At 43.5% G+C, this 17,784-nt stretch overlaps 1 protein-coding gene across 4 annotated transcripts in view; it reads right to left on the bottom strand.

Annotated features, from left to right (window-relative positions):
• CDC42 (cell division cycle 42) overlaps window positions 1-7,313 on the bottom strand; it is a 44,859-nt gene extending 37,546 nt beyond the window's left edge. Inside the window, exon 1 of one of the 4 annotated variants that reach the window (XM_024554347.3) lies at window positions 7,199-7,313. The gene's annotated coding sequence lies outside the window, so the exon portion shown is untranslated. Of the gene's footprint in view, window positions 1-6,695; window positions 6,719-7,119 lie in introns of those variants that run through there. The other 3 variants (XM_024554345.3, XM_024554346.3, XM_053920307.1) reach the window with 3 other exon arrangements.
• Window positions 7,314-17,784: the final 10,471 nt, after the last annotated feature.

The following is a 17,784-nucleotide window of genomic DNA, read 5'->3' as shown; positions in this document are numbered from 1 at the left end:
TGTTTGGCCACACCAACAGCCTTTGAACCAAACAGAGATTAATAAATCACCAGACACCAGTGTCTCCCAGTCCATTTTCTCAAAACTTTAAAGAATCCTCCATGGGGGGAAGGGAGAGCTCCATAAGACAAGTTTAAAAAACACTGAATTAAACAGATTCTCTGGGGATTAAGAAGTACAAATTGGTAGCTACAAAATAGTCATAGAGATGTAAAATACAGCACAGGTATTTTAATATTGTGATATTGTAATAACTATGTATGGTGCCAGGTGGGTATTAAATATTGGGGGGATCACTTTGTATCAATCAACTGATTGTCTAACCACTATGCTGTATACCCGAAACTAATATAAAATAATACTGAATATCTACTGTAGTTGAAAAATAAATTTTTAAAAAAAATTCTGACAATCTAATTCCTCAGAGCCTTTAATAAACATACATAATACATATTAATTCCAAGATGGGGATATAACAAGTAGGGTTCCTAATTAATCTGACACCCTTCCCCATGAAAACATCTTTCAGGTATTCTTAAACACTAGAGAAAGACAGGCATTACTCTTAAAATTAAAAATTGCCCCCTACCCCCATCTCTATGGTTTATAAAATCTTAGAATGATCTAATATTCCCTTTGCCCCTAAGATGAGCAAAACTAATAAATAATATGACCTGAAATAACTCAAACATTTCCATAGCTTACATTGTATACTATTTATACTATTTGTACACTTTTTAAAACAAATGAGGATATCAGATGGTGACTTAAACCTTAGCACTCTAATATTCACAGTAACTATCCATTTTCCTAGTTACCAGATAATTGAAAATTTACATTTTAAAATCTAATAATTTGTTTTAAAATCTTACTATTAATCTTAAGCTCTACAATAAAAATACGATTTTCTGAGAAAGTAATAAGCAATATAGATAATTCAATTCTACTTTGTAAGATTCCAAATTTGAGCTCTCAAATACCACTCAGCTGATGAAACAAACACTAGTAGCTCTAGAGAAGGTGTATTATAATGAAAAACCCTGAAGCCACAGATATTAATTTAATCCTTTACGAAACTTCATTCTTTATTTCCCAGTATTCTCTGCTTTTAAACACTTAAAAGCAAACCAAAATATGTACAAAATATTCTTAAAGTGCCAATCAATAAAGCCAATGGATTTTATCTGAGATCTTGCTTATGCTTTCTGCTATAAAATGTATCCTCTTCTCATACTCCTTAACACTAATTAACACAGTATTCTTCTGTTTTGCCTCCATCTCTCCCTCGTTTCATTTGCTCATCTACTCTGTCCCCAATTTCTCCTGTATTGACAAGGAGTAGCAAACAGCGATAATCTTTTTAGCTGAAAAGGATGGATGCAGTTTAACTTCCAATAGCAGATGGCTTTATACTGCCACTTGGGACACAGAGAATGGACAAGGGTGTGCCTGAGACTGATCCTCCAGCTCTCCTGGAGTCTGCAGCACCTCCAATCAGCCAAAAGCAGCCTCATCCATTCACTACGGTGTGGCATTTTCTATGTCTGCCTTGATTTCAAAAGGGTTAGGAGACACTCCTCTAGAGCATACACTGCAAAGCAACAGCAATGCTGAACTTCCCCCACTCCAAATAGTTTAATAAAAAAAAGGAAAAGTTATCAGAGGAAAAATCAATCCAGTCCTTAAAAAATATCAGTAATTTTTCAATATGGCAGCTAAAACCGACTAGATTTTTGCTTCTAATATCTTCCCTTGAGATTGGAGATATGGATTGTTTATTTATTCATTTTAAAGAGAGAGAGGAAAGGGGAGAGAGAACATCAATCTCTTGTTCCACTTATTCATTGGTTGATTCTTGTATGTGCCTTGACTGGGGATTGAACCCACAACCTTGGCGTATCAGGACAACACTCTAACCAACTGAACTACCCATCCACGGCTATGGTTTATTTTAAAGAAAGCATAAAACTTTTTACATTTGACCAGCAAAATGCCAATTTTGTATTTCCCGTTTTCATGACCAACAACTATATAAATTATTATCTTCATAAAAATTAGTTTCCAATAAAATGGCATTTGAGTTCAAATGTGTAACTGATGTACTAGAGTTTAAGATTTATCCACTTATTACTAAGTGGGCAACTGCATTTTAATAACTAAACACATTTGTTCCTGATAATGTGTAGACATAAGGTGGTTCTACACAATAGACAAGAAACTAACTCCTTTAAAAACCAAATAGGTTTCCCATATCCTTTAAGATATGATCTTTGCAATAAAGTCTGGTGCACTGCCTAAAAGGAACCAGGTATACCTAATTAAGTAGGGGGAAAATTAAGAATAAAACACTCAACACTGTTACTGAAATTTCTTAAGACATCACTTTAGCAGTCCCAAAGAGGTGCTCCAAATTTTATGCGCCTAAAAATCATGTGGGGATCTTGTTAAAATGCAGATTCAGATTCAGTAGGACTGGGATGGAGCCTGAGATTTCTAATGAGCCCCAAAGTGATGCTTATGCTGCTTGGTCCATAGACCATACGGACCATACAATGCATACCTGGAAGCTTACATCTTTGCTTCTAAGATACTCATTAAAATGATGGACAAAAATAATTAAAGCAGCCAACAATTTCCACTTCACTTAATAATTGTAATGGTTTCATGAGATTAACCTGGGAAAAGGGTTATTAAAATGTTGATGTCTAGGGAAAATGCAGACAGCTTCTCAAAAGTCGGGGCCTAAGAGAAGCTGTGATAATAACAAGAGCCAACACCTACAGAGCATGTACTATGTACCTGATTTGATTCTCATAACACTGCAAGGTAGGGACTATTCCTAGCCCTATTTTACAGAAGGTAAACCTGAGTCACAAAGACATTACTTGGATTGCACATAGCTAATAAATGGCAAAGCCACAATCTGAACCCAGACAATGCAGTTTCAGAGTCTACACTGTTAATCACTATACTGGTAGTATTTTTCTCAAGAACACACAACAGCAGAATAAAAATGCCAAATCATAATGGCTTGCTCTGGAGAAAACTGTATGTGTTAAAGTGTAGTGTTAAAGCAGAGAGAGCAACAAGGTTCTCTTCAAGTGACAGACCAGTGATGCTTTGTGAATACCATGACTTAACAATACGTAGTTTTTTGCTATGTTAGAAACTGTGCAGGACTTCAGCATAACAGCTAAATATTTGAGAAAAAAATATTTTCCTAAAAAAATTGTTCAACAGTACACCATTTTGGCGGCAAAACACCTGATTTCACTTCATGAACTAAGCAGTTAGTTGCAGGCCAATGTCCCAGGAGCAATTAGGACATCCAGGACTTACAACAGCAGCAGTGGCAGACATAGCTAAAATGGCAAGTAATGAAAACTGCTTTAGCAAAAATATTTTGGACTGAAGGGATGAGTAACTAAAAGTAGAAACTGGTAAAGGACAAAGCATAACATGACCAGGAATCTGATACTGTTGAGTAAAGGAGAAGTGGCAAAAATAAGCTGCTATTTGCTAACAATGAAATAGAGGAATAAAACAAACATTAAAGTCTGAATAATTTTTAGTCTGAATAATTTTTAGGAGTAGAAGAACTGATCATCAGAAAAGATTTTCTAAGCAATAGTAAACTGTCCAGATAAAAAAGCTGCAAAGATACTGGCATAAACAGATGGACACAGTCAAACAAAAATAGATTAGTAATCATCATTTCAATGAGCCCAAATATGGATAAGGCTAAGCAAGCACAAAATAAGTCTCAGGAAACACAGTAGTACACAGGCCTACAGAATATGCAGGAAGAGAAGTTAACCCTCAAAACATCATCAAATTCATTCGACAAACATTCCTAGAGATCAAAGTCCTGCCTTCATAGAACCTACATTCTAATGAAGGAAACTACTAGATTTGGAAGAAAATATTGAATACTGAAAGTCTAGAATGAAGCCCTTTGATATAGCACGATATATAGATTTATGGAAAATAAGTTAACACAATATTAAGCCCTCCTTCTCCTGCTAGCCTGTAGCCTGAAATGCTCCTCATTGTTTCTTGTGCTTTCAAAAGACCCTAAACAATGAAGAAATGCATTTAAAATTTATCTACAAATAAAAGTACATTATGACTTTTACTTCCAAGAATACCTATAAATACTAGTCCCAAACAGGCATAGTAAATTGTACTTCAAAGTTTTCCAAATGTGAAAGGTCTTGGATTAATATGTTTTATTAGAGCAACCATTCTAAAAATAACTAGAGCCCAGGCTGGTCTGGCTCAGTGGACTGAGCACCTGCCTGCAGACTGAAAGGTTGCTGGTTCAACTCCCAGTCAGGGCACCTGCCTGGGTTACAGGCCAGGCCCGCAGCTGGGGGGTTTGCCAGAGGCAGTCAACCAATCAATGTTTCTCTGACACATCAATGTTTCTCTCTCCTTCTCCCTCCTTTCCCATCTCTCTAAAAATAAATTAAAATCTTTTTTAAAAATAACTAGAAATGTTTTTCTAATAGACCATAAAATTTTAAGTGGAAATTATCTAAATATAAGAAAACAAATCTTGGTGTTACAAAACAGTCAACACTTGGTCTCAGTGGGCTTTAAGAATCTCACTGATATTTGATTTAAGCCCCCAGAATACCCTAGGCTGTAACACCTATCTTCCAAAAAAAATTAGGTTTAACTGAGTATAACTGCTCATTATTACGTGAAAACATTTTAAGAGGAAATGATACCTTTTAGGTCTTGAAGAAATTACTGGAAGACCTCATTTTTATTACTCAGTTAATTACCAATCTTTTACCTCACTGCCTCAGTCTAAACACTGTAAACTCAAAACTATTCTGCTATATTTTAAGAGGAATGATATAAATTGATGTATGTATATTGAAACTTCTTAAATATAGAAGACTCAAGAAATAAGGGAGCAGACAAGTATTCCATTTTTACACTAAAACAAGATAAATTATGGCAAACATATTTCAGAAGATCCGAACTCCACACCTATCTAATTAATCTACAACACCTACTCTCTACAGAAAGCCAGTTTAAACCTACCACTTCTTTAAAGTGTTTCTTTTTTAAATTTTTTCAAAAGATTTTATTGACTTATTTTTAGAGAGAGAGGGAGGGGGAAAAAGAGGGAGAGAAACATCAATACGTGGTTGCCCCTCACAGGTCCCCTACAGGGAAGGTGGCCCACAACCCAGGCATATGCCCCTAACTAGGAATCGAACCAGCAGCCCTTTGGTTCGCAGGCTGGCACTCAACCAAAGCCACACCAGTACTGAGCCACATCAGCCAGGGTAAAGTATTTCTTAACAAGCAATTTATTCTCTATACAAATGAGAAATAACAGCAAAGAACTTGTTCCAACAAGAACTAATCTTACAACGCATTACAGAATTGGGTCTCATTTGCTTTAAAATTTCATTTATTTTTAGAGGGGAAGGGAGAATTAGAGGGCGAGAAACATTGATGGGTTGCTTCTCTTGCACGCCCCACAACCCAGGCATGTGCCCCAAGTGGGGATGAACTGGTGATCCCTTGCTTTGGGGAAAGACACCCAACCAACTGAGCTACACGGGTCAGGGCGGATCTCATTTGCTTTACAATGCTAACATTTTTCTGTGCTACTATACCCTGTAATCCATGAAGGATGTACCTAACGTTCTGGGGAACAAATACTGTGATCCCAAAGGTCTGAAAACGTTACTTCAGCTTTTTTAATAAAAAATCCAAAACTGGTTTTTAATTACAAAACTAAAAGTGTCTAGCGAGCAAAGATTAGGGGGAAAACAAACTGATTCTCTTTTCCCTTGTCACAAAAAGCACACGTGGGTCAACTGAGGTTTGCACTCTGCATCATTAAGTCACCCGGGAGACATTAAACAGTCTGGGGAAGTCACTCTGGATCAGAGATGCTTCCACAAATAAATTCACTGCATTCGAGTACAAAGGGATCTTTAAAGGCACTGCCTCCGAAAGTGGCTGTGGAAGGTGTTGTCTTACGCTTTAATGCCTGGCACCAACCCATCTTGCGATTTTAAACCTTCCTGGCTTTTAGGTGCATTTGAGACGACCAGGATTTGAAAAGATCTCTGAATACGATGCGTTGGGAAGCATGCGGGATATCCAACTAAGACTGCAAAAAGCTGTCTTAATTTGGTGAGTCCCTGACTTGCAGGAGTTAAAACTTTCATCCCTTATATTGCGATGACGTAATCTTCCACACTGCATTTCTCTTGGACTTAAAGGGGAGGAAAAAAACAAACGAACAAAGAAAATTTCCCCCCAATATAAAGAATTAAGAAAGCGGCAGACGGCAGTTTCGAGAGGTGGTTAGGTAACTTTCAGAAAGGGAAGCTTCAGCTGCATAGGCAGGGAGATAAAGAGTTGGAGAAGCAAACGGAAATGGTACTAGGAACTCAGCCTAAAGCAGGAATAAAGGGACTGGAGAAGCGGCGATCAGACCCACCCCACCCGGACCCAGCCTTGCCAGCGTCGAGAGTCAAGGCTACCGAGGGGAGCAGGTCGCAGGCACAGCCCGGAGCAGCCCGCGAGCCGCCCCCTCCCGGACCGCCACTCCGCCGCCGGGCTATCAATTCCGCTCCCCTCCCCCCGCCCGCCGCAAAATGTCCGCGGCGGCGCCCGGCGAAGCAGGAAGTTGAATCCCTTGGCACAGGGGGCTGACCCACCCCGGGCGACCGAACCACAGACACTCCCGCTCAGCCCCGGCGCCCGCGAGCGGCTGCGTGGCTGAGGCCCACGGAGACCCACGGCGCCCCAGCCTGCCGCCTGCCCGCGAGGCCAGCGGGGCCGGCCAGGGGGGAGGGGAGCCCGAGCGGCCGGGATGGGTGTGACCCCTTCCTTCCGCCGCTGCCCGTTGACAGCCCGGCCCCGCCCGCGCCCTCAGGCCGGGACCCCGGGCCCGGGCAGCACTCCCCTCTGCGGGACGGGCGCTCCTCGCCTTCCCCGCCGGGACCGCCTACCCTCCGTTCCTCCACAGAACCCGGACCCGCGCTCGCCCGGACGGCGTCGCGCGAGCCGGCCGCCCCCCCAACACTGAGACCCGCGCTCCCAGGCTTCCCGGGGACCCAAAAGCGGAGTGTCGCCACGGACCGGAGAAGGCCGGGGGTGGCGGTAAAGACAGTGCAGCTGAGATGCCGCGCCCGCGGGGAGCCTCGGGCCCCGCACTCACCTCAGCTTCTCCGCCGGGGCGTTGGCAGCACTGCGCGGGGTCTCCTCGGCTGCCGGACAGGGGCACGCGCCTGACGTCAGCGCGCAGGCGACGTTCGGTTGGGTACCCGCGGAAGTGGGAGGGGCCGGGAATCCAGCAGAGGCGGATCCGGAGTCTGAATTCGACCTCCCCCAGGCTCGAGCGGCTGTCGCGCACGCGCCCGCCAGCGAGGCTCCGCGGTTCGCAGCCGAGCGCGCCTCACGTCCTTCTCAGCTGGTTGTATTTTTGGTACTGCTGCAAACGGTCGTTTGCAAAGCGCTTCCACTAACATTTCTTTTGACCCTGCAACCTTGTTAAGTTCAATATTATCAGAGAAGACAGAGACTACTCAGAGAGGGGAGTGGCTTGCCTGAGACCACACTGCAGGTGGATGTGGGTCCGCCCTGGTGTGAAAGCTGAGCCGCGGTTCTCAGCTCTGACTGCACCGCAGTCTCCCTCGCTCCAGTCACAGCGTCTTCTTTTGGTTTAGACACTTCCTCTCCATTGCAAGACCTTGCACTCACTGTTTTCCCCTACCTGCTCCTCTTCGCCAGCCCTTTGGTTGGCTCTCTGCCCTTCCTGATCGTTTTACCCTCACAGCACCTGTTTATCATCTGTGTCTGCCGCTAGCGTGGAAGCTTCAGGGGAATAGGAACCTTCTCTGTCGTTTTCTCAGATGTTTCCCAGTGTTAGAGGAAAACAGTTTATCTTAATAATAGCTTATTTATTGATGACTACTACACCTACTTGACCAAGAAAGACACCTATTTCCAATATATTTAACAGATTTTTCTTTTGGACTTCTTAACTACATAACAAGAGTAACTAGTTTTTAGTGTTTACTATAGGAATGGTGCTAACAACTTTGCATGTAATAGTAGCTAACTTAATACTCAACAACCATTTTATAAGTTAAGAGCTAGTACCCCCATTTATTGATACATGAACTGAGGCTCAGAAGTGTTAAGGGACTTGTCCAAGGTCGCCAAGGCAGTCAGTGGCAGAGCTGGGACTTGAACCCAGGAGGCTGGCTCTAGTTGACCACCATACTGTCATACTACCCCTCAGGTTTATTATAGAGAAATCAAAAGATAAGCTTGCCCTGACAATGCTCAGTGGGTTGGGCATCGTCTCTTAAAACAAAATGTCACCAATTCGATCCTGGTCAGGGCACATGTCTGGGTTGCCGGCCAGGTACCCCTATTGGGCATGTTGGATGTTTCTCTCCCTCTCTTTCTCCCTCCTTTCCTCTCTCTCTAAAAATTAATAAATAAAATCTTCTTTTAAAAAAAAAGATAAACTTCAGCTGTGGTCCTGACTCATAATTCAAACTATTAATATTTTGGTGTATACTTTCTCTCTCTCTCCATACACACACACACACACACCCCTATTGCACAAAAAGAGTGCAATCTGCTTTTCTTTCTCACAACTACATTGTGAGCCCTGTCTGGTGTGGCTCAGTGGATCGAGCACCAGCCTGTGAACCTAAACGGTGCCGGTTCTATTCCCAGTCAGGGCACATGCCTGGGTTGCAGGGGGCATGTGAGAGGCAACCGAAAGATATAATCTCACACATTCATGTTTCTCTCCTACTCTTTCTTCCCCACTTCCTCTCTAAAAGTAAATAGTCTTTTTTTTTAATTTTTAATCTTTAAAAAGATAACTACATTGTGAACACCTTTTCGCGTGAATGCATTATTTGCCAAGGCTGTATTCTAATTCATGGATGTTGTGATACTTATCCAATCTCCCATTGGAATCTAAGTTGGTTTTGGCTATTATAAATTTTTTACTATTATAAAAATGCATAAGTTTAGTTTCTTAAACCTGAGGGAAAACTGGTTATTGTTTCTCCCTCTGCAAGGCCAGCTGGCAGTGACCTTTTCCCCAGCCCTTCTCACAATCCCATGAATGTCCCCAGACAATGTCTGCCCTTTCCATCAGCAGCAATATCTTGATGGGGTGTCACCCAACTACTTAGCTTTTCCTACCTTTATTCTGAGGACAAGGACTCACTTGGCACTTTGTCTATTGTGTTAGGTTTTTTCAAAAGGGCCCGTCCCCAGCTTTTGACAGACCCAAAAGGCAATAGCATTACTACTTGACCCCAGGCTAACCCTTCCCTCGCTGCTGGCCCACCCAGTCACCAGCCTCCCGGTGCCCTCTCCCCACTGCTGCACTGGCTACAGCTCCCTCATATTAACAGGAGGAATTGCCTATGGGTCTCTAGCTCCCCTTCCCCAGTGGTTACAAGCCCAGTATCCATTCCTCCTTCTGGTAACAGCACTTCCATTTCAACTGGAGTCACCCCACCCTCACCCCCATTCTCACTCCAAGTGGCTCTAAAGAAGATGACCCTACCTCCAGTTGCAGGGATAGACTGGTGACCCAGGCTTAGCCAATCAGAGCACTTTAGAGAGCACTCTTGCTGCAGCATGTCAGCAGTGGGCATATGATCCGATGAGAACCAAGAAGAGTCTATTCTGGGACTTTGGTCAGAATTAGCCAGTTGAATGAATCTGTCCTCTGAGGGGAACGTGTAAACATGCCACTGCTGGCAGTCATCTCCCCACTGCAAGGACAGAGACTGCCTGAAAAGGAGACCAAGACAGATGGGGGCAACAGAGCTAAGAGATGGAGACAGTGAAACCAACTCCCAACGGCATTGGTTGAGCCCTTGGATTCTGTCTTGCTTCAACTTTCAGTCACATTAGCTAATAAATCCCGTACGCAGCCTGAGCCAGGTTGAGTAAGTCTCTGCCACAACTGCAAGGCTCTTGATGAATCACTCTGCTCCCCCTTGCCCCCCATGTCTGCCCTGTGTGGTACTTGCCACCACCCTCTATGTAGATGATTTCCAAACCTCTACATCCTCTAGCTCCTATTTCCACCCCCATTTCCAAATTTCAGCTACTCAGAAATCCCATCAGCACCACTGAAATCATCTTTGAGTTCCCACCTGCTCCAGGTTCCGTGGTGCCTAGATCTGCTTTGGGTCCCTGCACCCCTGTACATCCAAGGGCTCCCAACCTTTCTTGCATCATCGATCCTGCACCCACGTAATTAATACCCAATTCTAGAGGTTCCTTTGAGAACCTCAGTTTTAATTCATTTTATACAGCACAACCTTCATCTTCCCAGATCTCAGCTCTTTTCAAGTCACTTCCAGGCTCGGGAACCCCTAGCGTTTTCTCCTTTGTTTTCCAGATCAAATTCGAAGTCCTGCAGCCAGTCATTCTGTATCCTCTGTGATCTGGCAACAACTAACCTTTCCGAAGGTATTTACTTTTCCCTTCTGTACTAGTCAGGATTCTCTAGAGGAGCCAATGGGAAAGATCTATATCTGCATCTATCTGCCTTTCTCTCTCTCTGTCTATATCTCCCACTTTATAGCTGTATTACTACATGTTACACAATAATTTAATAATAACTAATAATATATAATAATTTGTGTGTATGATATATATAATATATAAATATTAAGCAATTAAATACACAATTATACATAACATAAACAATAAATAATAATGATTCAATAATATATAATATTATATATGTGGAGACGTATCAGCCTCCATACTTGTGTGAGTTAATTCATTTATATATTATAATTAATATTATATTAATAATATATAGCCCTGGCTGGTGTGGCTCAGTGTAATGAGTGCCGGTCTGTGAACCGTAGGGTCGCTGGTTTGATTCCCGGTCAGGTCTCATGCCTGGGTTGTGGGCCAGGTCCCCAGTAGGGGATGCATGAGAGGCAAACACACATTGATGTTTCTCTCCCTCCTTTTTTCTCTCCCTTCCCCTCTCTTTCAAAATAAATAAAATCTGTAACAAAAATATATATAATATATAATATAACAATATAATATGTAATAGTCATATAATATATGGTATAGATTATATAATAATATATATTAATATTTACCAGTACGTATTAACATTACAATTTATATATTAATATAGAATATATAAGTGAATTGACTAACACAACTATGGAGGCTGAGAAGGCCCAAGATCTGCAGGATGAGTTGGCAAGCCAGGGACCCAGGAGAGTTGACAGTGTAGTTCCAGTCCAAGTCCTTGGGCCTGAGAACCAGAAGAGTGGATATCTCAGCTGCAGTCCAATGGCCAGCAAGCTCAAGACCCAGGAAAGACAAAACTTTCCGAGTCCAAAACCAGGAAAAATTTTCCCTAACTAGAGGGGTAGTCAGCCTTTAGTTCTATTCAGTCCTTCAACTGATGGGATGAGTCCCACCGTACTAGGGAGAGAGCAGTCTGCAGTATGCAGTCTACCAATCCAAATCTTAATCTTATCCCAAAACACCCTCACAGACACACCCTGAATAATGTTTGACCAAATATCTGGGCATCTCATGGCCCAGGTCAGGTTGACACATGATTAAACATCACACCTTCCATCACAAGCCTTATGCATGCAGGTACCATAATTTCTTGTCTCTACACCCCTGCTGTTCCCTTTGCCTAGAACACCTTTCCTGCTCATCCATCCTACCTGTCAAGGCCCGCCATGAACTCTACCTTTTGCCAACACTGACCTGTGTCTTTTCCTACCCACCTCAGTGCCTCTGAAGAGTCAATGGTTCCTTCTCCGTCTGACAAACTCCTATTCCTCTCTCCTTCACATACTAGCCCACACCTTCGCCCTGAAGCCCTCTGTGACAAACCCTGGCCATAGTCTTTCCTATTACACTTTGTATTTTGAGCATACCATATTAGAATCATTTATATCTGTGCTTACACAACCATTAGTCCGTGAGCAGGCAGGGATCTTACTCATTTTGGTAGCCTTTGACCTAATTTCCTGGCATACTGCCGGCCCTCAAAAATATTTGATGAATAATGCATGAATGAACGTACTGCCACCTCTTCCACAAAGCCTGCTCTGCTTCCGGCTGCCAAAAGTGACCTCTGCTTCTTCAAACCAGCCATAGCACTTACCTGGGGACTTCAGGCCCTCGCCCCGTTCTGCCATGCATTTGCATGCTGTCTCCGCCAAACTGCAAGCTCCCGGAGACAGGTGTGATTTTGAATGCATCTCTGTGCCCCTCACCACACTCTTCAGGTGCCTTAAATAGAGTGAGCATTTAAACACGGAATGAACGAGAGGAGCCTCAAAACGGCTTTCTCCGCCAAATGCCGAAGACCACAAATCCACCACCATCTCCCCAGGGCCTCATAAGGTTTATGGAAGAAGAGGAGGCTCCACATTTGTGACCTTCAGTCTTAGGATTTACATGAGAAAATCCTAATTTAAGACTTTTCATGTGACTCATAGGTGATAAAACTATAAAGAAAATCCACAAAGTGATTATTATAAAAAATCTAGCTTCCTGCTGCCTCTAAATGAGGTCGTAATCTGGGAGGGATGGGGTCCGCAGGGGGACGGTGTCGGCAATGTCCTGCTTCATGATCTGGGTGATGATTATATGAAAGTTTGCTTTGTAATTATTCACTGTATTGTACATTTGTGTCATGTGCTTTTTCTCATGGGTAATATTTTATAAAAGTAAAGGTTAAAAATAAGTCAATAACACAAAAATAAAGTCTCTCTGTTGTTATAAAAAGTTGATGCTGTTGCGCAAATACCTATCACTTAAGAATCAAGCCTCCCCTCCCCTTCTGACTTACTGGCTTGTCTTTCCCTCCCCTGACTGATAATGGCCCAGACCTCGTCAACAGCCCAGCTCTGCTGCTAGGACTCCAGATGTGCTCCTGGTTTGGCCTGCCACACCACAAGAGCTAGAGCTGCTACAGCTGCCATCTGCCTACTCCTTGGCTCTGACCCCACCACCACCCCTTCTGCAGCTCCTCCTGCTGCTCCGCTCCCTCCTCCCCTTGTGCCACATCAGTACACTTGTCCAGGGACCTTGACCCTTCTAAAAGTCAGAGTAAGAAGAGGAACTGACCAAACCTGTTTCCTACTTGCCTTTTCTCCAACTGGTCCAGGCTTGCCAGGCTTTCATCGCTGTTACACATCTCTGGTGGAGATAATCTGGGTCACTAAAGAAGGTTGGATGAGATGGGATAGGGGAAAGAAAAGCCCAGAAGTAACTGAGCAAATCCATCCCCATCCGGTAAGAACCCAGGGGCACATGGCACGATGACAAAGTTTAACTCGAAAACTATCTATGAATTGCTCGTCAATTGGTCATTGGCATTTGTGACCAGTATTCAACAATTAGTGTCTATTATGTACCTCAGATGCAAAGGTGACCGATACTCCCCTGCTTAAGCCCTTCAATGGCTTCTCCCGGCTCTTGTCCATCTCTCCAATTTCCTCTGGACCCTGCACTCACTCTCTGGGCTCCAGCCGTGCTGCCCTCTTTGTGTTTCTCAGACACATTCGGACTTACTCTGCCTCCTCCGAGCCTTGTGCTTGCTGTTCTCTCTCCTGCTCGGCATTTGCCTGCTCCTTTTCACCCTGAAAGTCTTTGTTTAAATAGCACTTTTCAAGAAGGCCTCTTCCCCACCCAGCTTAAGTGGCACCCCCAATCCACTGTCACACCACACTGCTTTATTCCCTTCAGAGTGCTTATCACTATCCCAAATAATCACACCTTGTTATTTCTTATTATCTGTCTCCTCCTTTAAAAAAAAAATTTTCAGGGCCTCCTTCACCACTGTACACTCTTGTGCTTAGAATATAGTGCACACTCAATAAATCTGTTAAAGAAATACAGTGAATGAAGACATAATCCCTAATCAAGGAATTAAGGTCTCATGGTGGGACAAACAGTAATCGAAACAAGTGCTGGAATGAGAGTTTGTACAAGGATCTAGGGGAATAAGAAGAGTATTCACAATAGTTATGCCTAACATTGATTGGTTAAGTACTTGGTATGTTCCAGGTACCGTTCTAAGTATTTATTACATATTATCTCACTTGAAATTCTCAAAGACTCTGGAGTAGAGAAACTATTATCTTCAACCAAAATGAGGCATGAAGAGGTTCTCAGTAATGCTTGCCCAAAGTCATACAGCTGATAGGCACAGGGGCTGGGATTCAAACCCAGAGCTGATCAGGATGGGTTCCCAAAGGAACGGGGTTTGATCTAAGTCTAGAGGACTTGCACAGACTGGCCAGGCCAGGGTGGGGCATGCTGGAAGAACGGAAAACTTCCTGGCAGAAAGAATGGGCATGTCCAGGTACAGGGGCATGGAAAAACAGGGTTAGATGAATCTCATTAGCGTAATATTGAACACAAGAAGCCAGATACAAGAGAGTATATACTGTATAATTCTGTTCGGTGCAAAAACAGGCAACACTACTCCAGGGCAACAGAAATCACATCGGCAGTTACTTTCAGGGGATTCACGACTAGGAAAGGGCATGAGAGAGACTTCTGAGATACTGATTATAGTCTATATCTTCATCTGGAAGATGGTTATAGGTATGCCCACTTGGTACAATTAAAATTTGTGTACTTTACAGGATGCACGTTATATTTAAAGTTTTAAGCCCTGGCTGGTGTGGCTCAGTTGGATTGAGTGCCAGCCTCGAACCAAAGGGTCACTGGTTCGATTCCCAGTCTAGGGCACATGCCTGGTTTGCAGGCCAGGTCCTTAGTAGCGGGTACATGAGGGGCAACCACACATTGATATTTCTCTCCCTCTCTTTCTTCCCCTCTCTAAAAATAAATAAATAAAATATTTAAAAAATTTTTTTTTAAATTGAAGGCCCTGGCCAGCATAGCTCAATTGGTTGAGCGTTGTTCGACAAAGCCAAAGGTTGCCAGTTCAATTCCTGGTCAGAACACATGCTTGGGTTGCAGGGCTGGTCCGAGGTTGGAGCGTGTGTGAGAGGTCACCGATCAATGTCTCTCTCCCTCCCTTCCTCTCTCCCTTTCTCTCTCTCTAAAATAAATAAATAAAATCTTAAAAACAATAAAAGTCAACTATAGCAGCAGTATTGACCTAAAAACCAAAACACCTGGGATTCTTTAAGTATAAAATTTTTTCAATGATGGGGCTTACACCTGTGAATAAGATAAGCAACAAGGAGAGGAATGGAAAGGAGTGGGACGATAAAAACAGGATTTTATGTATAGAATTTGGAAATAGGAGATGGAGTTCTTTGAAAGGCTCAGAAGAATACAAGATTGAAGGGACAGCTGAGGAAGAATCATTTACTGAGTCTTCCCCTAACCAAGCAGATTCAGATGCAATTGCATTTATTGAATGTTCCTGTGCCTCCAAGGCTGCACTAGGGTGATCCTAGCTAGGAATAAAACAGGAACAATGAGACAGGTGTGGAAACTGAAGCTCAGAGAGGTGACATGACTTCTCTGAGATCACACACCTCGTAGATACTAGAGCTATCTTTGCTAGAAACATCACATTTGTGCTCTAAGGCAGGGCTCCAAAACACTAAGTGTACTGGCTCCAATTGAAGGTGGAGTTTGGGCTCAGAGGAAGTGAAGGGGAGGCCCTGGCTGCTTTGGCGGTGTAGGTGGCTTCCTGCCTAGGAGACACACCCAGCTTCAAAATCACCGTTCTGGGCGGTCAGGTTGTTGCTAGGCACCAACGGGGCCCTTGAGCTTTCAGCAGAGCCAGTGCAGGGTTTTTATCCTCACCTCATTGCAGTATCAGGTGCAGAGTGGAGAGGGAAGCCAGTCACCTAAGGGAAGCTGCCCCCCACCCAGCTTTTTTTGGTTTAACTTTTACTGCTATCCCCAACCCTTGCACAGGAGGGTTGTCCCCTTCTTAATATAGCACTTACTGGTCTCTTGTGAACTCTAGTTATTTGTGTTCACTAGAAGGAACATCTTAAATCAAGGCGCAACCATGTGTCTCCTACAAAAATCAAACAGTTCCTTGAGGATAAGCCCTGTGCAAAACCTGTGCTGGAGGCTCAGAGATTCCATCTTCATGGAGCTCACAACCTGCCTAGGGACACAAACTAGAAGCTGCACTACAGGGACACTTAGAACAGAGCATGGCACACTGGGTACACAATGTGTATTTGCTGAATGAACAGGGATGAGAACTAAAGCTGGCATGTTATCACAGCTCACAGGAGGGCTTTCAGATGCCTACCGAAGACAGACATCAAAAAAAAAAAAAAACCTTTCGGAGCCCTGACTGAATAGTTCAGTTGGTTTGAGCATCGTCCTGATACACCAAGGTTGTGGGTTTGATCCCCAGTCAGGACACATACAAGAATCAACCAGTGAATGCATAAATAAGTGAAACAGATCCATGTTTCTCTCTCTCCTTTCTTCTAAATCAATTTTTTAAAAAAGCTTCAGGAAGGTGGCCATGTCCACTGCATAATAAAGAATGAATAGGAGTAGGCTGGCAAGAATGGGGGAGGGGCATTCCAGGCCAAGGAAAAATGTCCAATAAATGCATGACAGTGGGTGGGAAAAGTTCAGCAAAATAGTTGTCATTGCCAAGTGCATTGTACTGAGTGGCCTGTGGAAACTGACCACACATGATGCTCCTGGGAAGGCCAGTTTACACTTGACTTCTCCAGCTGCCACCACCACGGCCCCCACCCCTCCTGGACTTGGCCTGTCACCCACTCACTGCTCAGGGAGTAGCTGCCCAACAGATGACATTTTTCCATGGCACCAGCCAGTTGCTGGCAATCTCATATTCCTCTGTGGTCCCAACTGATTTTCACCAGCAGCCATCTGGCGGGAGCATTTCTCAAGAACTAGATGAAATTATTCTTTTGTGGAATTCAGAGTCAAGATATTCACAAAGGGAAAATTAAACATGAGACATTTCAGAAATACTTTCCTCTGGCTCCTCCACATTGTCCTCTCCCTTCCCCATCACTCGCAGGACTGAAGTTGTCAGTGTTTTAGAATTGGGATTTGTATCAACTCATGAAATGACAATGACAATGACAATGGTGGTAACTGGGTAGTGTCCACTGAGTAGAGAAAGCATAGGAATCATCTGAGGGAGTGTCAAGAGAGCTGGGAAACTACTGTACTCCAAATCCCCAGAGCCCTTCAAACAATGGAAGGTTCTCAATCCAGACAGTGTGACCCTGGGGCAAGGGCATGAGGCTAAAGCCGAATGAAATGGAGGTGAACTCCAGCTTCTCTTCTTCCTGGGTTTAGGGCAAGCAATCTCATCTGTAAATTCACTTCCATAGGACAGAGCTGGTACCACACCAGTTGCTGGGAGGCAGTGCTGGACAGTTGTGAGTCGTACCAGTTCTGGTTTTAGAACACGGGGATTGAGTCTTGGCTCTGTTACTTCCCTCTCTAAACTTCACTTATGCTTTGGAGGTTGACTCCATACCTAAATATTCTACTTTGCATCTAAGGTATTGATATTAGCCATAGAAGGAACTACTCTGCAGCTGCTAAAAGATAGCCTTTAAATTTTCCTCTTATGCCCTTCTATACTGTTCGACTTTTCTATCCACATGCAAATATACCTTATCTTAAAAAAGATCAATAGCACCCTGGCTAGTGTAGCTCAGTGGATTGAGTGCTGGCCTATGAACCTAAAAAGGCTACCAGTTCAATTCCCAGTCAGGGCACATGCCTGGGTTGTGGGCCAGGTCCCAAGCTCTGGGC

Source organism: Desmodus rotundus, chromosome 3 (genome assembly GCF_022682495.2).
Source record: "Desmodus rotundus isolate HL8 chromosome 3, HLdesRot8A.1, whole genome shotgun sequence".
In the NCBI taxonomy this organism is placed as follows: domain Eukaryota; kingdom Metazoa; phylum Chordata; class Mammalia; order Chiroptera; family Phyllostomidae; genus Desmodus; species Desmodus rotundus.
Note: the sequence above shows the minus strand (reverse complement) of the source record. Positions and strands in the feature narration are given on the sequence as shown.